At 46.5% G+C, this 26,643-nt stretch overlaps 1 protein-coding gene across 6 annotated transcripts in view; it reads right to left on the bottom strand.

Annotated features, from left to right (window-relative positions):
• The window catches only part of ATXN7L1 (ataxin 7 like 1), a 249,829-nt gene that overhangs the window by 104,554 nt on the left and 118,632 nt on the right, over positions 1-26,643 (bottom strand). The window lies entirely within an intron of this gene.

The following is a 26,643-nucleotide window of genomic DNA, read 5'->3' as shown; positions in this document are numbered from 1 at the left end:
CATCCTGACTTCCTTCCAAAGACTACAGTATGGAAAAGGTGGGGGGAGTAACTTTGCAGTGGAGAAACTTGACCAACATTACTTCAGCCAGGTGATCCAGGTCAACACCAACAGTGATAAACCATGCTGAGAGTATATTACCCTTGACGTGACAGGATGAAATGGCATTCTCTGTGGTCTTTACCTCCAGTCCAGTTATGAGAAAAAATAACAGACAAATTTCGGTAGAGTGGCTTCCTACAAACTGCCTTGACCAGAACTCCTCAAAGCTGTCAGGGTCACAAAAGACAAGAAAAGTCTGAGAAACTGGTAGAGCCGAGGGAAGTTTAAGGAGATGTGCCAACCAAACAAAATGTGGTATCCCTGATGAGATCCTGGAATGTGACGACGTTAGGTAAAAAAAACTAAGGAAATTGGAAAAAAAAACTATAGGCTTTAGTTAATAAGAACGTATCAGTTAAGTTCCAACAATTGTAACAAATGTACCATACATCTTTCATATTAGTGTAAGATTAGGGGAAACTGGGTGTGGGGTATATGGGAACTTTCTGTATTCGCTTCTCAATATTTCCGTAAATCTAAGACTACTCTAAAAAATAAAGTCTATTATAAAAGTGTTCTTGAGATTTTTTTTAAAAGTTTGTTTATTTTGAGAGAGAGAAAGAGAGCACAAGTGGCATAAGGGAAAGGGAGAGGCGGGAGAGAGAGAATCCCAAGCAGGCTGTCAGCACAGAGCTCAACTCGGGGTGGAATTCACAAACCATGAGATCATGATCTGAGCCAAAATCGAGTCGAACGTTTAACCGATGGAGCCACCCAGGTGCCCCTAAAAAAGTGTTCTTTTAACTTTATTCTTTTAACATTATTTCCTGTTCCTTATAAAAACAGCCCAAAATCTAAGTACAGATTTCAAATTTACAAGGAGATAGATTATGACACTTTTTTTCCTTGGAAGAGATGTTAGGGCCAGGAGACCAACTACTTGAGATGACAACTGAAATGGATTTGTAGCTGGGATGCAGCTACGTGGGGCACCCAAGCAGTTGGCCACCAAGGCCTTGCAGCACCCACTGAGGGCTGCTGAGGCCTTGGCAAGTCAAGTGTGCAGATGCCCAGATGGGCATATTTGTAGTTCAATACTAAGCAAGCTGGCGCCTCTACTGGGTGGGGTAAGGTCTTTGTCTGCCTTGTGTGTAACTCACGGTTTATCCTGTCAGCCCTCAGACTCATCCCACTAGCTACTGGTTTAGAAGTGGGCAATAGCTGGTGAGAGCCAGAGCAGGGAAGGCCTGGGGAGATTTTATCACTTTTCTGTTCAAGATCCTTTAATCTCCTGTAACTATCTGCTTTGTTTCCTCCCCTCCTGTCATACTGGTGTCCTAACTGTTCTTCAAATCCACCAAGCACGCTCCTGCCTCAGTGCCTTTGCACCTGCTGTTCCTCTTCCTGGAATGCTCTTCCTTTGAAAATCCTCATGACTTATCCTCACCACTTCTTTTGTGTCTCTGCTCAGACGTCACAGAATCAGAAAGACCTTTGGGGCTAAAATAGTAACCCCTACATCATCACTATGCTCCCCTCGCTGGCTTAGTGTCTTCTTTCTCTGTAATAACAGTGTTGTCCAGTTAGTTGCTTATTATCTGTTATCCCACATAGAAGGTGATTTCCGTGACAGCAGAAACCACTTTTTTTTGTGTGTGTGCACTGTTTATTATCAATACCTAGACTAGAACTTAGTATTTAGCACATACTCAGTAATATCTCTGTAATGAATACATGAATGCATGGGAGATTTTTTTTTACATTGCAGTATGGTAAATAATATGTGCTGATAAAGAGTAATAATTACAGTGACATTGTATTACTCAGTCCCTTCTATTCTTTACAGCTCAAAAAGTTACCTTCTCCACAAACTCTTGTTTGTCTTTGTATAAAAGTATATGCATCATAAGTGGATTATTCATTCAACAAATATTTACGAAGTGTCACAGTGCTGTGGTGGGCACCAAGGGTACAAAGGTGAATAAAACCCACTTTCCAATATCTGGGAGTTCCATTCATTCATCCATTCATCCTCATTCATCCACCCATCCATGAGTCCATGCATCCATCCATCCACCTATCCATCCATCCATCTACACATCCATCCATCCCTATCCATTTGATCCTTCTGAGGCCCTACTAACTGCCAGACACTGCATATTTAAGCAGTATTTTGTATGCCTCTTTGTCTTCCTTTCTAATGGCAGAGAGCTGAATAATTCAGTTGTGGTCCCTTTTTTTAAGGCAATATATATATTTTTTAGTTTATTTATTTATTTTGAGAGAGAGAGAGAGAGCACAAGAGCAGGCATGCCAGCCGGGGAGGGGCAGAGAGTTTGGGGGAGAGAGAATGCCAAGCAGGCTGTGCACTGTCAGTGCAGAGCTCGACGCAGGGCTCACACCCACGAACCGTGAGATCATGACCTGAGCCAAAGAGTCAGACACTGAACCAACTGAGCCACGTAGGTGCCTCAATTTAGTTATGGTTCTGCTGCTCGCTACTTTTTTGACCCTGAAAAATCACTGAACACCGAGCAGTAGTGTTCTCACCTGTAAACAAAGGTTTGAGTCCTGTGGATGGCCTGCCACACAGTGCTGCTGGGAGCATCCAAGGAGGTGACCCCCAAATAAATGCGCTTCTGACACTGCTGAGTCCTAAACACACGTGCGGGATTCTCAAGCAGCAAGTGATAAAAACAAAAACAACCTCCCCCCCCTGCAGACAGAAGGAACGAAACAAAATAAAACAAAACAAAAACCCAAACTCAATCTTTTCCTTATCCTGCTTCTCCGTAGGCCTCATAGCTAGAGGCAGCTGCCGCTGCTGGCGGTGCTGAGCTGCGATCACTCAAAAATTCTACGGTTGGACCCAAATCAGGAGAGGCAGCCCAATTCCTGTCAAGGTAATCCTTTGCAGATTAAGCAGGCCATCAATAATCTTTGGTTCACATTTGATTCAAGCATGCACCAGCTCTTCCCACCCTGGCCTCTCCTCCAGCCGAGGGTCTGCTGGCTATTGTGTACTGTTCTAAAGCTTTCACAGGCCTCAGAGTCTTTTTTTATATTTTCTAAAAACCTTGACTTGGCCGGCACTGGAGTTTCTTAGAAGATGGGGCTTGCTAGTAAATGAAAGTGATTCCTGAATGTTGACATATAAACATCACTGACCAGGCTACCGCCTTCTTCAAAGGGAAGCTATTGTAAGTCTTCCAAAATCTAATCAAAGTGAATAATCAGGGGGTGGGGTGGAGGGAAGAAGGGGAAAGAGAGAAAGAAGGGGAGAGAGAGAGAGAAAAGAAGAGAATATGAGACAGAGCAAGAGGCCAAGGGAGCAAGCGAAGAGGAATACATGTGAGAATATCCTTTCTAGAGCCATGACTGAATTTCTCCATAAGCTCCAGAACTTTCTAGCCGCTATACTTATGCTCTGACTTCCTGATGGGGTGCCTGAAATTGTCAGCCTTAACTATAAAGGGGGAAGCTTTCATACTGGGCTGGCAAATTTATTCTATGGAGACAAAGACTCGTCCTTCTGGGTGTTCTCACCTATAAGGGCTAAAACGGTTTCAGAGTAAGTACCTAGAAGAGATTCTCGTTTCCTCAGCCACTTTCACATTGGACCCCCACGTCCTGGGCCATGTAGTAACAATGTCTGTAATAGTACTGATGCTCTCCGTGGGCTACCTTGCATAGAGCATCCGCTGTGAGCCAGGGAGACCCTGAGGATCATACAGGCCCTGCTGACAGCGTGCAGCCTGAGAAGCTTACTTGCATAGAGACACCAGTCCCTTTTTTGGGACTGTCCCTCATGTATTTCAGGGTCCAGCATCTTCTGTCTGTTAGGTGCTGATGGAAGCTCATCCCTACCAACATGTTGACTCCCCCTGTATTATTTTCTTTTTCCTTATGGAAGAATTTCAAACACAATAGGAGAAAAGCAGGACAAATGTACGAGTACCCACCACCCAGTTTCAAGAATTAATATTTTGCCATTTGTATTTTATCTCCTCCTTTCCCAACCGTTCCTTTTAGGGACTATTATAAAGCAAACCCCAGACACTATACCATTTACCATCACTCCTTGGAATTTTTTGTGTGTTCTTTCACTTTGTTTAATGATGCAGTGACTCTGAGAACCCAGTGAGCTTTCCTGCTGGTTATTTTACTTGGATGCAAGTGGGGTGGTACACACAGGAATATAGTTTGCATTTCTCCTCTCTTAATTAACCAAACCTGAGCCAACAATCCATTCACTTCTTTTTTTTTAATATTGTCTTATGGTAAAAATTGCTCAAGTTGCCTTATTGTTATCATTTAATGAAACAAAGAACAGAAAGTAGATTTGCACCTGAGCCTGGGGCGGAAGACAGATATAAAACCAATACCATCACCTTGGGTTCTGAGAGGATGGGTGGTTGGAAGGAGCTCTAGGGTCCCTGGTCAGGGACCCCCGACTACTGGAAAACAAATCTAGGACATCCCTCCCTCTTCTCTGGAGCTTATGGGACTGTTCGCTGAGGCACCAACCTGGGTGGTCACAGTGCTGTTCATGCTGGTGCTCAACACAGGAACTGGGGGATGGATGGAAGAGAAGCTGGAAATGTGGACTGAATGCGTGCACACTGTGAATTAATTATTTATGTAGCTGCTTACCGAGTGTGCTTAATTACCTTGCAGCACGATCATGAACAGGTCTATCATTAAAATCCCACTGGATTCCAGAGATTAAAACTCTCTGTGGGCTTTCCTGCCCTTCCTCTGCAGCCGGCGGGGTTGCTGGCTCAGACCTTACCAATACAGGTGGCCTTGTTGCCGGCTAGGTCTTTGGTCTCTCAAGACATGGCACTTGGAGCTTTGTGAACCCCTTGAGGCTCTGATGGGAGGCTTGGCAGGTCCCTGGCCGATGGCTGCCTCTTCTAGCCCTGATCACGTCAAAGTCTTGGCTAAAAGTCTCCCCCTCAACTCCTGCTGTGCGGAGATATGAACCATAATCCAGGCTTTGTGGACTTATGTAATTTCCAGTAACCTTAAAGCAGCGGTTCTGGGGAGCTTGAAAAGCCCAGCGCTTCCCTAGACTAATGAAATCGGGATCTCTGGGAGTGGGGCCTGGCGTTCCCCCGTGATTCTTACATGCCTTCAGCTAAGAACCTACTGGTGTAGGCCAAGGGCTTTGGTGCGCACCGAGTCTTGCTTTCTTCCCCATCTTTCTCTGTTAGGGTCATGTTTTCCCTCAAAGCTTTTGAGAGAGAAGAGGCATGTGCTTTTCATGTTTAAATACTCAGGTCATGCTGGCTTCATAAAACGAATTGAGAGAAATTTTCATCTTATCCTATGACCTGAAACAGTTTGAATAACAAAGAATATTCCTGATTTTTGAAGACTAGAGAGTATCCAGTTATAAGATAACGAAGGCCTTTAAATAAGCGTCTCTTTAATGAACTTCCTAAAGTATTCTATGGCTATTGGTCAAATCAGGTGTTCTACCTCGTTGGGGGCACTATTTTGATAGGAATAATTTATATTTTGCGAGGAAATCCTGCATTTCCTCCAGATTTTCAAATTTATTGCCAGAGAATTTCACACATAATGCTTTTACAATTCTCTTATTCTTTTCCCAATTGGTAATGACGTTTTCTTTCTTGTCCTAATGCTGAAGACCGTGGGCTTTTCAAATCTCTTCTGTTGTAATAATAAGAGCTCATGCTTATTGCTCACTGACCATGTGCCAGGCACAGGGCTCTAACTGCTTTACTTGCACTAACTCATTTAACCCTCATGACAATTCAGTGAAAGGGGTACTCCCGGGACCCTCACATTACAGACAAATTCCTTACCTCTAGGTGTGCAGAAAAGTTAAAACAACTTTGCAGCAGCTCTATATGCTGCCTCCTGACCTGTGTGTGAGCTTAGACTTAGCCCGTCATTTGAATATATTATTTTAGGGTTAAGAATTAAGGGGGAGGGGAAAGGAATAATAACAGTGTTCCCGCTCAAAGCTCTTACCTAGAGTGAATAATCTTCTAAGAGTTCTGTGGCCGGGAGGTGACAAGATTCCACCGGCAGAGAGTGGCCAAAGACTCGGGGCTGTGAGTTTCAGGGCTTAGAGGGATTCCATGCTATGTGACTCTGTTCAAGGTCCCTTAATTGCCTTGAGTGTTCACTCAGTGAGAGAACCTCGTATCAATACTACAAGGTGGACATGAAGAGGGATAAAAAAAAAACTCCACAATTACCTGAAAGAGGTGAGAAGTTTTTCTGTTCTACTCAGAGCAACGACACACTTCTATATGAAAAGATATATTTAAAAGATCTCCCAGGACTGGCCCTGCTGCAAGAATAAAATCTGGACATTTTAGTATGGTCTTCAAGGATTTTCCACCACCTGACATCAACGGGAATTATCAGTCCTGCCTTCAGGCACCACAGAGCACCTGTCAAGCAAACTCCGGGTGCCCTGTGTCTGTGCAGGTCTTCCCCTGGACCTCCGCTCATGCTTTTCCCACCACCATGAATGCCCTTTCTCCATCTCTGGAATTCTTCAAGCTCCAGCATGTCATAACACTGTTGTCAATTCTCTCCTCCCATAGCTAAATAATACTAGCACTTACATGCGCTTACAATGTGTACCACTTTATAACTGTTAGTTCATCTAATCTTCAAAACAATCCTATGGATTTTATAGTATTATTGTCCGTATTTTATCTATCTATCTATCTATCTATCTATCTATCTATCTATCTATCTACTTATCTATCTATCTATCTATCTATCTCTCTACTTATCTATCTATCTATCTATCTATCTTTATTGTCCCTATTTTAGAATTGGGAAAACTGAGGCTCAGTCATTTGTCCAAAGCCACATGCCTCTAGCAGAGTTGAGATTCAAACCCAGGCAATCTGGCTCCACACTCACACAGTACCTCACACCCCTCACACAGTACTTGTGGGTGGGCATGAGTTACAGTGACTTTTAGACCTGTTACCTTCCCTATGGGACAGCAAACTCCTCCAAGGAAGGGCTGTGGGTATGGTTCTGGTATACCTTTGTACCTACTTAGTAATGGGGCTCCTAGCAGCCTCAGTCGATAGAGCATATGACTCTTGATCTTGGAGTGGTGAGTTCAAGTCCGCCAAAGTTGGGCATGGAAATTACTTAAAAAAAAAAAAAAAGAAAAAGACTTTTCTTACTTAGTAGATGTGCTGTTAACTATATGCCAATAGACTTCAGCTAGAGAAGAACACAGTACTCAGTAGATGGGTTGAGGAGGACAAGGGTGAAGAATTTGGAACCAAGGTTCCTGGGGTCAAGATACATGAAAGTGTGGGTAGGGAGGCCAACTCTGATAACTAATACAGCAGAAAACCACTGCTGAAGAGTAAGCAAATGCAAATCCAGTGAGTATAAACTGAGGCAGGCAAAGGAGAGGCTGGCAGATGTGTGAAGGTCTGCAGACTCTTGGAGAGTTGGGACCATCCATACCTTAAGGTCTTGCTGCACAAACTGTGGTCCCTGGACCAGCAATAGGGGAGCCTGTTCTGAAATGCAGAATCCTAGACTCTACCCTAGACCACAGAGGCAGAATCCGCATATTAGTAAGACCCTCATGAGACTCACATGCACAGTAAAGTTTGTAAAAGGCTCCCATATGGCCAGACATTCAGGCCCACCCCCAGGGCTCATAACTGAAGGGGTCGGGGGTGGGACCAGGGCATCCATATTGAAAGAAACCATTTTGAGGTGACTGTACCATGCATTCCGGGTTAGACCTTCCCTAGAGACCTGTGGAATAGAATGATGGGGGAGGGCAAGGGGTGGAGAACCCCAGCTCTGCCACTCATGAGCCATGTGACTTGGGCATGGTGCTCAATGTCAAATGAAGAAAGTAGATTAAATCAGTGGTTCATGAAACTTGGGATCAAAAAAAATGTACATTCTCGGATCAAGTTTTAATTCCCAGGGCTGGGCCTGAGGATTCGGCATTTATAACAAGTTTTCTAGAAGACCCTCATGCAGCTGGCTGGTAGCCATTTTGGGGATCAGTGGACTTGGTGACCTCTAGGTCTCTTGTTCCAACATTCTATGAGGAGAAGCATTTTCTTTACTTTTTCTGAAAGCAATGGTAAGTATGTGTCAGCATAGGGCACTTCCAACATTTTTGTCTGCACTATAACTCACAGTAAGAAATACAGGTGCTTTACACGGAGATTCTATCTGTATCTATCTATACCTATATCAGCTATATCTATATCTATATCTATCCCCAAAACACAATATTATGTTATCTACTTTTTTCTCTTTTCTTCTCTATTTTATTTATTTGGTAATAATACTGACTTTTAAAAAGGATTTAAATATTTATTATTTTTGTGACAGAGAGAGAGAGCGTGCACTCACACACACACATGCACACATGCGTGAGTTGGGGAGGGGCAGAGAGAGGCAGGGCAGACCATCAGAAACAGGCTCTGCACTGATACACAGAGCCAGATGCAGGGCTCCAATCCATGAACTGTGAGATCATGACCTGAGCTGAAATCAAGAGCCACCCCGGTGCCCCTTCTCTATTTTTAACTGCATTGCTTTGTTGTTTTCATGAACCACTAGTGGGCTCAGAAGACAATTTGAAAAGCCTGAGTAGACAATCGCTGATGACTTTGTCAGGGCCAGAAAGCCAGGATCTGGAAGCATTATCTGGTAGAGGGCATGTGGCTCTGGGATGACCCATCTCCCAGAAGGGGTCAAGGGGCAGCTGACAAGGTATGAAACCACAAGAAAGGGGAACTTAAGTTGGGAAGTTGGACATGCGAAAGGAGGTCAGTGGGAGGCCCAAGACTCCAGGCTGAGGAGTTTAGCACAACTTCAGAGGTGATGCGCCTCATACAGCTTCTAGACCGGGGGAGATTTGTAGAACATTTAGAGCAATGGTTCTCAACACTGGAAACACATCAGAATTACCTGGGGAGTTCTTGAAAAGTACCAGTACCAAGGCCCTACCCACTAGGCTTCTAGCCCAGAGTTCTCCCAAGTGATTAGACTATACGGTAGAATGGGGAACCACTGATCTAGGAGCTAAAGATGTGGAGGTCACCTAACACCAAAAAATGTGGGCCTTTAATTTCTTTGAGGTTTCCTAACTATGAAATGGGGATAATGACACCCATTTCAGGGGCTTGCTGTGAGGATTAAATACGATAAAGCCACATATACTTTTGATCTCAGTCAAAAGTCACTTCGTTGTGAATCCAGCTCCCTTGGTAGACTAGTGAGAACACTAAGCCCCAGGAAGGCAGGTCCAAGTTCACACAGCTGGGCACCAGCAGTGCAGATGTGACGTGACAATCCAAATGCTAATCCTACTGCACCGCGTGGCCTTCTCTGGATACAGGAAGAGAGCCCAGAGCAAACTCAAACGACCCCAACTGGCCACACTGAACTCCAGCCAGAGCACCAGGCCAATGGAGAGTCCCTCACACAAAATAAAGCCTTAGTTTTCTTTAGCCAAGAACCAGGTCATCCCCCACTCCCTACAACCTTGTGCGGGCTTGGCTTTCAACATCCTGCTGATGGAGTTTGATTCTAACCCACTTGAGCTTAAAGTTCTTTTCTGATCACAGTATCAGGAATGAAATAAGTGCCTCCGTGGGGAAAATGCAGTGGGGGAATGATTCTTTACTCATGGTGTGGGAGGTGAGTGGGGATGAGAGGGTGGGGGCTGATGGATCCGCCAACTGGAAGGCACTTTCAACAATTCAGAGGTGAAAGGGTTGAGGGACTGGGAGAACTACGGGTTGAATTATGTTCCCCTAAACAATGTTAGAAATCCTAACCCCCAGGACTTGTGGCTGTGACCTTTCTTGTAACCAGGGTCTTTGCACATGATCAAACGAAGATGAGGTCATGAAGGTGGGCCTTCATTTAATATGACAGTATATTTGAGGCACCTGAGTGGCTCAGTCAGTTGAATGTCTGACTCTTGATTTTGGCTCAGGTCATGATCCCAGGGTCCTGGGATTAAGCCCTGCATTCGGGCTCTGTGCTGAATGTGGATCCTACTTAAGACTCTCTCTCTCCCTCTTCTTTTGCCCCTCCCCTGCTTGTGCACTTGCTGTCCCCCCACCCCTTAAAAAAATGACTGTGTCCTTAGAAAAGAGAAATTTGGACACTGAGACAGACACACAGGGAGAACACCATGCAAAGATGAAGCAGACACTGGGGTAAAGCATCTACAAGTCCAGGTAGGTCTCTCAGATGGCCAGCTAGGAAGACGCACGGTACAGACTGTCCTCCCAGCCTTCAGAAGGAAAAGACCCTGCGGACGCCTTGATCTCAGACATCTAGCTTCTAGAATTGTAGGACAATAAATTTCTGTTGAGGTACTTTGTTACAGTAGACCTGAGAAACTGATGCGGTTAGTGTTAGATCCTTGCTCAGAGAACACACTGTCACACACCAAGGCAAAGAGACCCCAATGTCTTCCCTGAAGAGCTAGAACTTCAGGAGAGTATGAGTGTTCTGTCTTTTGTGCAATTTACCCCATGGTGAAGATTCCCTGCTTTATCTGGTGTAGGGACCTAGCCTGTGAAATACAGCTTATGTCCTAAGTTCAAGATCACCATTTTCTTTGTTGATGTTCTCAGATATGCCTGGATATGAGCAAAATCCAGGGTTGATTTTCTCACTGAGCAGTACAGCAGGTAATAACTCTTGTATGGTTGCTTAATCCATGCTCTTTTTGGTGCCTTATGGATAAGAATTCATTTGATTTTCATGAATGTTTACAACCCTCTCATGTAGGTGCTCTTGAATCTTATCCATGTTACAGATAGAGAAACTGAGACACAGAGATGTAAAGGAGCTTCCCAAGGCTGCACAACTAGGAATGTTAGAGCTGGAATGGGGACCCAAGTAATCTGGCTGGAGAATCCATGCCCTTAACCACACACACACACACACACACACACACACACACACACACACACTCACACTCTGGTCCCTCCTGCAGAGCTGGTCGCTGGCTGGTGATCCCACAGCTACCCCTAGTGGATATCTTCCGTGGCCAGTGGCCTGCCCTTCCTCCTCTCAACACACCACACCCCCTACCCAACTTCCAGCCCTGGTCCTCCAGCGAAAATGATGAAGTGAATGCTTCTCTGGGGAAAGCAAGGCCTCCTAAGGCCAAAGTCATTGGTTTCCAAATTAGGATCTGATGGGTCTTCTTTCCTGGTTGGCTAGGCATGGGACTTGGCCTCCCAATTCTCTGTGATTTTGGTGCAAAATAATAACTCTTGCTTTTACCAATGGAATCAGGGAGGGGATAGGAGGAGCAGGAGAGCAACATGGAGGAGAAGGAGGGCAGACAGAAAATAAAGGAGGGAGAAGAGGAAAAACCAAAGATGAGCACATACCCAGTCCTGGAACAGGGGCTACGAACTCAACACATGGTTCCTAGTGCCAGAAACCCCAAGAGGTTAGGTAGAGTGGTGCACACAGCAGGACTCAGATCCAGTACTCCAACCCCTACCCCTGAGAGCTGGGGGGTGAGGAAGGAGCCTTGCTCTTGACAAGAAGCAAGTCTTCTCAATGAGGATTTTCAGTTGGGTAAGGAAGTGATGCCCATTGCATCTGTAAAGGCCACAAGGGCGTTTCTCCAAAGTTCCATGTACCCCTCGGGGTGACACTGAGAAGGCAGCTATTATCACTAAGTTTTTTCACCTTAGAGACGGATGAGGGTCACAGTGATACCGCATCGTGGCCCAGGCAGTGCCCACACCTGTGTGCCCTTGGGCCTCCAGCTGTCGGCCTTCTGACCCCTACACCTCAAAAGCGGAGAATGCCAGATGGGCACAGCTCCCTTCCAGAATTAGCCAGTGAGACGCCCCAGTGGTTACGGGTTCCCTCCAAATCTGTCTGATCGCTTAGAAGGAAATAGATCTTTCCGCCCCAGCAACAACAAAATTGGTCTTTGCATCTGTGAAAATTACGCTCTAGCTGACAGCAATCCTGAACATTAATCAAGTATCAATCACTGACATGAGTGGAAAATAGAGCGGAAGTCTTTATTCGAGCCTTGTCGTAAGCGAAGCAAAGCAGGGGCCGACTGGGGAGAAGACCCCCTCACAGGTTTGAAACCGCATAAAGGAGTGGACAGAGCAAAAGCCCAGAGGCCGAGATCTCACTCCACCCTCAAATGCAGGAACTCCCTAGGTCTCAGTTTTTCCATTCGTAAAACAAGAGAAAAACACTTTAGGCCCTTAAGTCACCAAGTGCCTAAGTGACAGGAGGCAGGTAAGTGCATTTCCCATGCAGGCCTTACACAGGAACAATGATGTTTTTAATTGCTCAGAATAACTGGGGGGAATAAATCTCCTGGAGAGAGGGGGTCCCTTTTCTTGCCAAATTATTAGCTCAGGATGTATTTAATATGTGCTGCGTCCACACCGGGTGAACATTCTCTTTCAGTTTTCCCTCCAGTTTCTGATGTGTCTGGCCCCCACCAACAGGGCTCCTCCCCCTCACATAAGTGGCATCGCCCTGCTCTCTCTCTGTCTCTGTCCCAGCATCTCAAACTCAGAACTTACCCCCTTGAAAGTGCCTTCTGCCCCAAATGCAAAACCTGAATGTAACCATGAGGCCAGCCAAACTGAGGGGCATTCTACTACATAGCTTGTAATTTTCACAAAGGTCAAGGCTGTGAAAATGGCAGGTTGAAGGACAGTCCTCGATTCACAGAGACGAAAGGGACAGGACAATTAAACCCCACACCTAATCCTGGATGTTTAACTTTTTCTTTGCTACTCAAGGTAATTTGCAGCCTTTGAAAAAAGTCTCCATTAGTGATGTTAGTTCCCTGATTCTGATAACTGTACTACGGTGATGTAAGAGAGTATCTTTTTTTTTTTTTTGAAATGCACATTGAAATTTAGGGGTAAAGGGGCATCGTATTTGCACTTTACTCTCAAACAGTTCAAAAAATCTATAAGAGACGCCTGGGTGGCTCAGTCAGTTAAGCATCCGACTTCGGCTCAGGTCATGATCTCATAGTTTGTGGGTTCGAGCCCCAAGTTGGGCTCTGTGCTGACAGCTCAAAGCCTGGAGCCTGTCTTCGGATTCTGTGTCTTCCTCTCTCTCTGGCCCTCCCCTGCTCACGCTGTCTCTCTCTCTCTCTCAGAAATAAATAAAACGTTAAAAAATTTTTTTAAATCTATAAAATATAATATGTAAAAACATAAAAATGTATATACACACACATATATATATGGGGGAGGTTGAACTGTTTTTTGCAACTTTTCTGTGAGTTTGCAATTACCTTCTTTTCCCTCCAGAAAAGCACTCCACAGTCAACCACACCGTCTTCCTTTCACTCTGTGAATGTCCTTCGAATGTAGTTTTTCACATGGCTGGTGTGTAAGCATGTCTTTCGTATTCCTCGGGCCACTCGACTCCTGGGTTAACGTTACAGTGGGAGAGTCCTCAGAGACCACCCAATTCCAGCCCCTCCAGGTGATGGGACCAGGTGTGGAGGGGCCTCTGGCTCGTGGCCTCACAGCTGACATGCGCCTGAGCAGGCCCTGGATCCCGGGACCTGACCCCCGGCACAGTGCTTTCTTCAATTCCATACTGTGTGACCGCTACAAAGGAGTGACAGCTGTGACAGGACATTGATCCCTTTGGTCTTTGGGGCAATGGATGGGGACCTCTTTGAAGGGGGCAGAGGCCCTGGTGTCAGTGTCCTTCCCTCCCTTTTCTCCAGAGGGACCATGGTAAGAAACATGTAGGGCAGCTGCTCTAATCTCATCTGTTCCCAGGGCTCTAAGTGACACCTATATGCTAATGAGTCTCAAATCTGTCTCCCCAACCCTGACCTCTGTCTGAAGCCCACACTCCTGCATCCAACCCCCAGCTCTTGTGAGTCTTCTTGCTATTAAATCCACATTTCCTCCCAGAAAATGTTATAAGGTACACTTCCACCAATGTGAACACACCCGTGTTACAGATATAAAATCATGATATACAGATTAGTACGTAACTTTTTTTAAGTGTGCAGTACGTAACTTTTTTTTTTTAAGTTTATTCATTTTGCTTTGTTTTTTAATGTTTTATTTATTTCTAGGAGAGAGAGAGAGAGAGAGAGACAGCATGAGCAGGGGAGGGTCAGAGAGAGAGGGAGTCACAGACCCCGAAGCAGGCTCCAGGCTCTGAGCTGGCAGTCAGCACAGAGCCCGACGTGGGGCTCGAACCCACAAACCGCGAGACCATAACCTAAGCGAAAGTCGGACGCTCAACCGACTAAGCCACCCAGGCGCCCCTATTTATTTATTTTGAAAGAGAGAGAGAGGGAGGTAGGGGCAGAGAGAATCCCAAGGGATTCTCAATCCCACAAACCTCAAGATCATGACTTGAGCAGAGATCAAGAGCTAGATGCTCAATTGACTGAGCCACCCAGGCACCCCCCCCAACTTTTTTTTTTTAACTGTAAAACCATTTAGTAAAGTTTATCATAATCAAGGCTAAGAGACTTCTCTTGTGCCTATAGTCAGAGTTCTCAGAAACATCCCACACATGCAAAGTCCCCTACAGACCTAAATAAATAGTAACTGAAAGGAAGACAGAGAAAGAAGAAACAAAGGCAAATTATCTTTAAGGATTCCTTGTGGTTAAAAAAAAAAAAGTGTACCCCACCCCAAGGCCCAGCCTGGGGGGGAGCCATGACTTTTGCAGGTCTGAGAGTCTTGTGACTCTGCTGAACCTGTTAATGTCCTGGCTGCCCACAGTCCTGATACGAAGTATGAAGAGACACTGTATTTGTGAAAAGGGGCCAGGTGGAATGCTGGACTTTGACACCTGGGAGAGAGGCCCAGCTGTCACTCCACTTGAGAGACTGTGCAAATCAGCCGCATGGCTTCAGCGGGTCCCTCTACTGCAGCAAGCGGGTGAGGAGGCTGGATCTGCCATCTTAGAGGGCTCTGTCTAGCTCTATCCTTTCGCAGTTCTGCTGCAAGTAGAGGTCGGCTGTTGGGCCACACAAATGGACAGGTGCTATGCCTTTGAGGTCCAGGCAGACGTTACACGGACGTCCCAAGAACCCTCCTGCCAGACAATGGCCCAGCTGGGCGTCCTCCTGGCTACCTTTTGCTTCCGGAGGCCTCCTCTTCAAGCCTGGTGCTTGGGACTTCTACACCGTGTGCCTCTGCCAACTTATTAGCCAAGTACAGTGCTCTGGAGAGCTGCTACGCATGATCTGAGCAAAACAACCCGGAGCCAGGTTGGACGGGGCTGCCTCTGTGCCCTGGGAGGGGACCCACCCGGGAGAGCAAGGACGAGGTCAGGAGGTTTCATGAGCCAGCAGGGCAGACTATTAAAGTAAATTTCTCTTTCCTGGAAGATGCTGGCAAGTAAAAATCACTAAAGGCCCTGAGTTGGGGAGGGGAGTGGGCAGTGGGAGAGAGAATTCTCAAACTCTCTGCAGGAGAAGGAAGGAAATGGCAGGGAGGCAGGGGGGACCTGGCCTCTGACTTTAGAATCCGCCCCCCATTATTGTGTTCATTATTACAGTTGTCTTGCTGGTTATTTTAGATGGAAGCTAATGTTAAGACTGGTTTACATCTCCTCTACACATGCCAGCCCACTGGTGAGAAATGTTTGGAGGTGTTGGGCTCCAGAGGGAATTCCCTTGGGGATCAAAGAGTTCTCTGTGAAGAGTCCTCAAAGTGGAGTTTAGGGTGTGGTTACAGCTTGGGGGAGTGAGAAAGGGTGAAATGAAAATACTCAAAGTCAAACAAGAATGAGAAGGAAAAGTCCATCTCTCAAAAAAAAAAAATATGGATGATGCTTGTGGTTTAATTTTCTTTCCTCCCCTTCCCCTTCCCCTTCCCTTTCCTTCCTTCCTTCCTTCCTTCCTTCCTTCCTTCCTTCCTTCCTTCCTTCCTTCCTTCCTTCCTTCCTTCTCTTCCTTCCCTTTATTTATTTAAGTAATCTCTACACCCCAGGGAACTCACAACCCTGAGATGAAGAGTCACGCTCCTCTAACTGAGCCAGCCAGGTGCCCTGGTTTGATTTTCTTAACTGATGTATTTAAGGCTAGTTCTGCCCTTATTTTGAAAGCTCAAGAGTTGTGGTCTCTGGAGGTATTTTTGGGGGGAGTGGGGAGAAGGAGGCACATAGAGTTGTCACATTCAGAAAAGGGCCACTAAAAGAGGCTGCGTGCGAGGAGTGCCTGGGTGGCTCAGTTTTGGTTAAGCATCTGACTTGGGCTCACATCACGATCTCACAGAGCCTGCATTGGGCTCTGTGCTGACAGCTCAGAGCCTGGAGCCTGCTTCAGATTCTGTCTGTCTCTCTCTCTCTGTGCCTCCCTCGCTTGTGCTCTCTTTCTCTCTTTCAAAAATAAACAAACACTAAAAAAGAGAAGAGAAAAGGAAAAAAAAGGGGGGGGGGCTGTGAAGACTCCATCCCTGGGTGTTAAAGAGATACAAGACGGCGTTTAGGCTGGTGGATTTCAACTGAAGGAAGCTTCAGAATCCCTCTGGGGTAAGGGCCTGGCCTTTATTTCAAAAGCCCCAGAAACAACTGTAATTCAACTTGATTCTCTATTGTCCCCAAACCTGCTGCTCCCCAGGTCAAAGTGCCCTGTTGAGAACCACTGTTGGACCTGTTCTGGACACTTATGGCCTGAAAAATCAATCAGCCTGTGAAATTTCTCTCTGCACTATGGCTGTACCTGTAACAGCTCTGCCTCATAGCAATCTCCTCGGCCTTCAATTGGGAGAACTGAGGCTTTGCCACTCTTGTTGTTGTTGTTATTTCTATTTAAGAGAATTTCAGAACAGTGTGTATAGACTGCAGGCATTCAGGAAGAAGAATAGATTGAAAAGTGTGTCTTGACACCAAAGGAAGATCATGTTCTGATTTCCAGGGCCAGAGCCAGCTCTCTGCTCTGTCATTCACCCATTTGCATTTCAAACACGATTATTTTGTGAGCAGTTAAATGTGATGGATAATATGCTATATTTACAACTGCACTTTCTCCCCTTCTTTTTTAGATTTTTTTATTTTGGAGAGAGAAAGAGAGACAGTGTGAGCAGAGGAGGGGCAGAGGGAGTGAGAGAGAGAATCCCAAGCAGGTGCCACGCTCAGCACGGAGCCCAACTCAGGGCTCGATCTCATGACCCTGGGATCATGACCTGAAACAAAATGAAGAGTTGGACACTCAACCAACTGAGCCACCCAGGTGTCTCTACAATTGCATTTTTAAAAAAACTTTATTTATTTATTTATTTATTTATTTATTTATTTATTTATTTCTGAGAGAGAGAAAGATAGAGAGAGAGAGAGACAGCGTGAGCAAGGGAGGGTCAGAGAGAGAGGAAGACAACAGAATCTGAAATAGGCTCCAGGCTCTGAGCTGGCAGTCAGCACAGAGCCTGATGCGGGGCTCGAACCCACAAACTGTGAGATCATGACCTGAGCCAAAGTCAGACGCTTAACCAACTGAGCCACCCAGGCACCCCTACAATTGCATTTTTAAAAATGTCACTTTTATCAATCACTTCTCAAAATTTGAACTCACGCGAGATCATGACCTGAGCCGAAACCAAGAGTCAGATGCTTAGCACACTGAGCCATCCCAGGGGCCCTTGTATCTTTTTCTTAAACTGAGCCTCCAGTTGAAGAAAGGCTTCCCGCTGTGGATAAAAACAACCCCTTAATCCACAATTCTGCAAACTACCTCTTTCAGTCAGGGTTCAGCTGAGGAAGCAGAGCTATAAGGATGGATACAGATGTATATGCATATGTAGCTGTATATATGGATCTATAAGAGGTATTTAACCATTCACAACAGGAATAGCTGGTTCAACAGCCTGATAAGTCTACTGTTTTTGTGTTTGCTGCTGGAGCATGAAGTCCACAGGGCCCTTGTGGTTGGGAAGGAAAAACCTTAGCAGACCAAGACCAATCTGGAATGCACAGCTTTAACTGGAACCTCAGGAAGATGGACTGAAACTCGTGTTCTTGTTGCCTTTGACCTTGATAGGATAGATGTCCCCCAGATGCCAGGACTCTTCACCATGGAACCAAGTTCTCACAGCTGGCCCAGGGATCAGAGAAGCTGAAGAGGGATCCAGGGGAAGGTGGAGAAATTACAATGACACTTGTAATGCATGTCCTGCAAAATGGCTGCCGCTTTCCTTCTATCTTCCAGCTCTCCCAAGAATCCCTCTGTGGCCCAACCCAATTAGGAACAGGACAGGGAATTCTGGGAGATGTAGTTCAGCCTAGCTAGGCAGACGCATTACAAAGCCATCATTACACCTAGATGATGACTGGTTCTCAAGCTCAGATGCCCACCGGAATTGTGTGGGTGTTTTTTTTTTTTTAACGTTTATATTTTGAGAGAGAGAAAGAGAAAGGGAAGGGCAGAGAGAGAGGGGAATGGAGGATCCTAGGCAGGCTCTGTGCTGACAGCAGAGAGCTCAATGTGGGGCTAGAATCTGTAAACTGTGAGATCATAACCTGAGCCGAAGTCACATGCTCAACCAACTGAGCCACCCAGGCGCCCCAGAATCATGCACAGTTTTAAAAACCCAGATTCCAGTTTTATCATCAGGGTATGGGAAAGGTTCCCAGGTCACCCTAATGTACAGTCATGGCTAAGAAACACTGGCTGTCAACCTCAGTACTAGCCTCAACCTGGGGCTCAGGAAGATAAATCCTCTCTTCTCGCCCCAGGGGGAGCATAAAAAGATCTGCTTATTTTTTTGAAGGTTTTCTCATTATCCTGCCTTCCTGCATCTGTCTGTCCTCTCTTTGCGAACCCAGCCACAACCCAACCGCAGTCCTCAGTTCGCTAGCTGCACCTTAGATAGAGCTGCCTGGTTCTCCTCCTCTGCTTGGTGGATGAGGACACAGTGGGCGGACCCTGAGATCATCCCAAGGCCAGCAAGCTCATAGTGAACTGAAGACTAGGAAGTTTTCACTATTAAGCTTCTAAATAAAGCATCTCTTCCTCCTAGGCATAGATGAATTAAATGATTATAGCACAGCAAAGTGGTCAGTGAGCACTTAACCAACGTAATATGAGCAAGGGTTGGTGAGAGTCAGCACTGTGAGTTCACGGGTGGTGGAGCGGCCACTGCTGGGTCTTTCTCAAGGATGGCTGAAAGAGGAAGACATCAGAGGCCACTGTGGAGAAAAAGCGAGAAAAGAGGTGGGTGCCGGAAGGAGCTCGGGTTCAAGTTCCAGCACTGCCACCAATAAGCTGCGGGGCCCTGAGCAACGTTTCCAGGTATCAGCCCCACGGCCTGCATGGGGTCATAGGGAGCATCAGAAGAGAGGGGAAGTCGGTCCAAAAGCAAGGGCATTTCTGTGTGCCGGGCAGTAACTCTGTTACAGGGAATCGATTGTGGATTAGACCCTTTGCTTTCTTTTTCTTATCCACAATGGGGTTGTTCTAATGAGGTCTGCTGAAGGGTGAGATTGACACAGTTGGTCAAAAGAGGGTGTTTTGGATTTCCTTTGGGTTTCTGTTATTTCTGCTCCCTTTTTCCTCCCCATTACAGCAGACAGTTGAGGACTGCTGAGCCACCCCATTCCATGCTGTGTAAAATGAGTTTCCAGAGAAAAACTTTCTGAGAAACAGCATTAGGAATCTTTCACAGCATCTCTGTGAAGTTAACCCGGGGAAGGATCAGGCAGAGCTCCAGTATGTTCAGTCACTGTGTTTACTGTGTAGGGGTGTTTTCTGTGCTCAGACTGGATTTTAAGCTTCTTGAGGGTGAGGCTGGCTCTTGATCCCCCTTTATTTGGATCTCAGCGCCTAAGACAGGGCTGCAGAAGGATACTGGATCCAGGGATCCAAGATTCCGGGTTCTAGGGGCGCCTGGGTGGCTCAGTCAGTTGAAGTGTCCGACTTTGGCTCAGGTCATGATCTCACGGTTTGTGGGTTCCAGCCCCACCTCGGGCTCTGTGTTGACAGCTGGGAGCCTGGAGCCTGCTTCAGATTCTGTCTCCCTCTCTCTCTGTCCCTACCCCCCCTCGTGCTTGGTCTCTGTCTCTCAAAAATAAATAAACATTAAAAAGAAAATTCAAAGTTCCAGGTTCTAGATACAGTTCTGCCCTTCAAAAGTTTCCTCCTCTGTAAAGTGGGAGTTCCCTACTTCATGGGTTACTGTGTAGTGCAGATTAGACAGTGTGTGGGGAAATACTCTCAGGGCCCCAGCAGTGCTGTCCAACAGGGAGACAATGTGGTAAGAGTTGGTACTTCTCAAGAACCAGGTACTGGCCCACTCCCTCGCTGAGGACAGGGAGGCACAGAAGTGGCTGATCCTATCTAGGCTGCTGTTGAGAAAACGCCCAGCGGTGGAAGTGAGGGGACAGGTGACCCCAAAAGCCTGCAGAGTGACAGCAGTCTCTTTCTCACTGCTCCTCTTGGGAGGTCTCTGTGCGCTCTTTCCTGCTACAAGCTGGTTGTTGGCCTGGTCCCGTGTTTATTCATACGTTTTTCCGTCTTGTTTACTGAACACCTACTAAGTGCCAAGCATTGTGCTAGGGGTTGAGAACTGAATGGTGAGCAAAACCAGATGAGGTCCCTGCCTTTCTTTCCCAGACAGGTTTGGATTCAGGCTTATGCACAGAAAGAGTTGGAGAACTGGCTTCATGCAGCCGCAGGGACAGAGGCAAACGTGTTTTAGTGGGATCCTAGAGTTAGCTGAGAAAAATCAACATGTTGGGGCCAGTTCTAAGAAGGAGAAAAGGTAAATTCCCACCACTCACCCCTCTTCTGGGTGCCCCTCACTGTGCTCCCATCTCAGGTTTCAAGAGTCCTACTCTTCACAACTTTGACCCCTGTTGAAACTAGCTCTCACCTAATTTATTCATGCAAAGGGGCTCAGTGCTCTGGTGGAGCTACACTTAACAGGGGTGAAAGCCTTCAGGTAAAGGGCGATGCCTCTGCTGGATGGAGAGAGGTCAGAGGTCACCCTAAAATCACCTAAAATGTACACCCACAAGGGTGGTCGCTTCAGACTGGCATTTCCAGGGACAATGAGGGGGAGAAAGTAGTGGCTCATGGCAGGGGTGAGTTCCCCTAAGGAAATCTCTGTGGCCTTTAAAGATTACCAAAGATCAGGGAGGAGGAAGGGCAGGAGCGGATCAGCTTTTGTTTAGGGTTTAGGGAAGGTGGGTTCACAGGTGCTTATTCCATCACAAAAGCAATTAACTAGGTAATTAGCTATATAAACAAAAAGCAGAGAGGAAAGCAAAAGCAGAGGAATTCAGTAGCCGGAACCCAAAAAATCTCCACCCCCAGGCCCATTGCTGACTGAGCTGCCAGACAGCCCCACTGGAGAATTCCCGGCTGGATCTACCATTTTCCTCCCAGTGAGAAAAAGAAGAGACAACTCCACTGCCCTCCGCCAAAGCCAAATTGTGGCAAGGTAGGTAAGAGGAACCCCAAGTGGACTCATTAAAATAGAAGCTTCTATTGTAAAAGCAACACTCAAAACCACACAAAACAAATGGATCGCACGGGGAACGATGCCAGGTGAAGGAGGAGGACTTTGCCGGCCACCCCAGAAGCCCCTCCACGCATCTGTCCCAACTGCAGCCTCCCCCAGCGGCCCCCAAAAGCAACCGCACTCCTAACTTCCAGTCTTCAGCTCCTTGTGTTTACTTATGGTTTCATCACCCAATGTCCTTAGCCACCGCAGGTTAGTCTTGCCCATGTTTTAGATGCCTTGTAAGCTTCTTCTAAGCTTTTCCATCTCCGCCTTTTCCTTACAAATTATCTTTTGGAGACTCAGGCCACCAAATCCTCAGTTCTCTAACATCTGGATATTCCTTGGTGCATGGCAACACATCCACATGCACTCATTCTTAATTTTTTTTTAATGTTTTATTTATTTTTTAGAGAGAGATAGACACCACATGAGCAGGGGAGGGTCAGAGAGAGAGGGAGACACAGAATCCGAAGACAGGCTCCAGGCTCTGAGGTAGCTGTCAGCACAGAGCCCGACGCGGGGCTCGAACCCACCAACCATGAGATCATGACCTGAGCCGAAGTCGGATGCTTAACCGACTGAGCTACCCAGGCACCCCTCATTCATAAATTATTTAAATATTTATTTTTGAGAGACAGAGCTTAAGCAAGGTAGGGACAGAGAGAGGGAGACACAGAATCTGAAGCAGGCTCCAGGCTCTGAGCTGTCAGCACAGAGCCCAACACAGGGTCGAACCCACGAACCCTGAGATCATGACCTGAGCCAAAGTCAGACGCTCACCTGACTCAGCCACCCAGGTGCCCCGAATGCACTCATTCTTAATGCGAGTAATCACCTGCTTGAGAAAAACCCTGCATGCAGGCCATGTTTTTCAGGAGGGCACCCCCCACCATGCTCGTTTTCCCACAACAGTGGTGATGGGACAGGAAGAGAATGTGATCTGGGGAGCTCTCTGTGGAACTAGTGATTTATGACATTTTTTTTTCCTGCAATTGGAAGTGACTGGGGAGTTCTTCTCTTTAATACCTTTCAATATAGTTTGCTGCTGTAGGAACACATTTGGAATGGGGTTTGGCATCGCGCTAGGCTCCAAGGCCCAGGGTTGTATACTGTTAAGCTTTATCAAAGATGATTGTATAATAGGAGCCTGGATGTAACAAAACCCGAAGGAATGCAGACCACTAACCAGACTCCCCAAATGTAATACATATAAATGATAGATGAAGGGAAGATTAGATCTGGCCATTTACTTATGGTTTGGAGCAAGAAAAGTTACACTTACAAAGTTTTTCCTTTCTCTAATCTCAGCAGACCATCCCACAAGCATAATCATTAGCATTTTCAAAGGTTTTATTAAATACTGACTTAATTAAGAGCACGTGCACTTAATGGTGACCTCTAGATGTCCTAAGTCCAGGACCTTAAATTGCATACTCCAGGGTGACAGCACCACAAAATGGACAAAAGAAATGAGCAGTGTCGTACTGGGAGGCGAGAGGCTTTTTAACACTTAACATAATTTTTTTTTAATGTTTTACTTATTTCTGAGAGAGAGAGAGAGACAGCATGAGCAGGGGAGGGTCAGAGAGAGAGGGAGACACAGAATCCGAAGACAGGCTCCAAACTCTGAGCTAGCTGTCAACACAGAGCCAGAAGCGGTGCTTGAACCCACAAACTGTGAGATCATGACCTGAGCCAAAGTTGGACCCTTAACTGACTGAGCCACCCAGGCGCCCTGGCTTTTTAACACTTAACATTCAGGGCGCCTGGGTGGCTGAGTTGGTTTAGCATCCAACTTCGGCTCAGGTCATGATCTCACGTTTCGTGAATTTGAGCCCCATGTTGGGCTCTGTGCTGATAGCCCTGAGCCTGGAGCGTGTTTCAGATTCCATGTCTCCCTCTCTCTCTGACCTTCCCTGATGCACGATTTGTCTCTCTCTCTTTCAAAAATAAACGTGAAAATTTTTTTTTAAATTAAATACACGTGGGGTCTGTTTTGATTTGCACAGAAAGAAAAAGCTCCCAAATTGATGGATACAAGAAAAAATTCAAAACTCAAGGCACCCTTGAAACTCAATAGGCTCCCCCATGCTACCTTGAGAACTTTATCACAATTGTCTAGAGCCACAGAAGGGCCCTGAAAGATGTCAGAGGGGAAGAGAAGAAATTAAGCAGAGACCTGAATTGATCATATTCTCTGTCCGTATTTCTTACTTGGGTCTCTCAGGGGTTTTATTGTGAAGGCAATCAGGATGGTGTGTCCTCCTCCCTGGTAACGGCAGGGAGAATGCAGGAACGGGAAGGAGCGGGGAGAATTGGAAGAACTTAATGCACACTGGACAGACAGAATGATTTCTTTCCTGGGCTCATGTGTTTTACTTTTCTTTTTTTTTTTTTTTTAAGTTTATTTATTTATGTTGAGAGAGAAAAAGAGAGAGAGAGAGAGCACAGGAGAGTACGTATGTAAACAGGGTAGGAGGGAGAAAGTGAGTGAGAGAGTGAGAGAGAGAGAGAGAGAGAGAGAGAGAGAATCCCAAGCAGGCACTGTCAGCACAGAGCTCGATGGGCTGGATCTCACAAAATGTGAGATCATGACCTGAGCCAAAATCAAGAGTCACAGGCTTAACTGACTGAGCCACTCAGGTGCCCCAGGAGTTTTTCAAATCTGCTTGCAAGATTGGGTTCCTGCTCTTAGAGTGTAGACTCTAAGTGAGTTCCAATTTGGTACAATGCTTTAGGGTATAATGATGACAATAAGTGTATTAAAAATTCTAAGACCGAATTAATTCGAATTCACTGTCACTGAAAAGGCAAGTATGATTCAAAAGCTTTTTTCTCATTCTTAGTTCCTGTCCCAGGCTACCTTTCTGAAAGGTCTGATACTCCTTTGAACTCCTTCCTGCTGGGGCTCCAGCCTGAGTCCTGGCCTCCGCAGCTGCTCCTCTGGGCCCATCTCTGGGGCACTAGGAATTCCACAGAGTTCTTCCTCGAACGCTTTTCTTGTCCCTATCCTGTACCCCAAACTCCACCATGGAATCCTCTCTTTCTAAGTTCTCCAACTTCGCCCTCGAAGGGCCACCCAGTGTCTGACCTTCCTGAAGGGTGGGCTGAGCTGGGGCCCAGTGGTGATGTCCACAGGCAGATCCCAACCTGGAAAGGGCGTTAAATCTACCATGGCTCCCCTGCTTCTGTTAATTCACTTCCCAGGCTGGGCTGGGCTCAGTCTAAGCATGTTATGTGCCTCATGGCATTTTATCTTTCCAAAGCCTCTCTGAGGGAGCATTTTCTACATTTTCCACACAAGAGATTTCAGCCAGGAGAGGGCGGGAACCAGGCGAGGCAGAGCTGAGCTGTGCTCCCATCTCCGGACCCAGGTCTAAAGCACCACGCTCTTCTGTCTGAAATGGGAGATTCTGCCCTTGTGTTTTTGGACATAAGAAGGACTCAGGAGCTTTGGGGCCTACTCCTTTGGTGGGCCAGAGGGAGGACAGATCAGTGGTCACAGGACCTAGCTCTGTTGCCCCTGACCATGCAGCTGTGGGAGCGGGCCCCGCCCTGCCTGTAGCCAGCCCCCCTTTCCCACTGACCACCCAGCTGCCCCAGGAGGGTCTACCACTGAAAGCGGGTGTGAGGTCTTTGCTTCATACCTCTCACACTTCCCAGGCTGGAACCTAACAGGACTTGCAGGGACAGTGCCATTTATACACGGACCAGGGCCTGGGGGCATTCCTTCTTGGCAAACTGTGTGCATCAGTTCATAGGAAACCACTTTTGCATTTGAATCAAAGAAAGTTCTGGATCTGGGACATATAGGGAAGAGGGAGAGACATGCACGGATCTGTCTTTAGATGGGCAACACGCTCTTGAAGCATCATGCTGAAGAGGCACTGGAGCGGGGTCTTCAAACCCTTCCTGAGCCATCTTTAAGTCTTCTTGAATAACACCTCCCTATTCCACAGACCCATGTTCCACACCACAAACTAGTGGCCCTTTCTTCTAGTTTGTTCTTAGCTTTTTTCCTATCTAGGATCTAGTTTTGTCAGCCAGGTTGGGAGCACGGGGGTGGGGGGTGAAGAGGAATATGGAAATAGCCATTGGACTTTCATGTACTCCTTATGTCTTACTTTAGTAATCTCTACACCCAATGTGGGGCTCAAACCCATGAGATCAAGGGTCGCATGCTCTTCTGGCAGAGCCAGCCAGACATCCCTCATTATGTTTCTTACTCATTGGGAGTCTGCCCGAGATGAAAAGCATCAGGCTCAGGCTCAGCCTGGGTTGCTCGCTCCTGGGGCCCGCGCACAGACAAACTGGTTGGATCAGTGCCTGGCAGGGGGAGGCTAAGCTGCCATGTTGGAGGAGTAGCCACTCCAAAGGACCATGTGCTTAGCTAGTATGTGTGCGTGTGTGTGCGTGTATGCATGTGTGTTAGGATGACTTACCCTGTGTGGATGGTTGTGGTAGGAAGTGAGATGTAATCAGAGACCCCAAAAGGCTCTTGGTAGTGAAACTGCCCTCGGACAGATCTCACACCACAGGTTTCTGCCCACACATCCAGCCCTGTTCCTCCTACTGGAACACAGGGAGTTAACAATGAAACAACCCTGGAAACTGAAACCTAATTATCCATGGCAATTTAATAAATAACTAAGGTTTACTAGGCCTTATTAAAATAAATGTTTAGTGTATTTTCTTATGCTCTGACATTCACTTCTTTACTTGTCAGCACCTGCTGGCAGCAGCTGGAGTAATCTCACCAATTTTGTTGCATGTGCAAATCAATTTGATTTTTCTCCCAAAAAGACAAAAATCAGTAATGGGATTAAGTTACAATTAAAGCATGTCATTGAAAGCACAGGCAATGTGAAACAGCTGAGATGGACCTATCCTGAGGTCACCAATGACTTCCCTCTGCCTGAGGTAAAAAGATTCCCCCCCACCCCATTTTCCTGCCTGTTCTGCTCTATGTGATGTTGTGGTCCATCAATAAGCCTCCTTCTGCTTCTTGAAATTTCATCCTCTTTTGGCTTTCATCATGCTATTTGTGTGCCTGGTTCCCCTCCTGGCTTTCACAGTGGCTCCCTAACTGTTCATCTATCCCTTT

Source organism: Hyaena hyaena, unplaced genomic scaffold, assembly GCF_003009895.1.
Source record: "Hyaena hyaena isolate Hyena2069 unplaced genomic scaffold, ASM300989v1 scaffold_347, whole genome shotgun sequence".
Lineage (NCBI taxonomy): Eukaryota > Metazoa > Chordata > Mammalia > Carnivora > Hyaenidae > Hyaena > Hyaena hyaena.
This window is presented reverse-complemented; position numbering and strand designations above follow the sequence as displayed.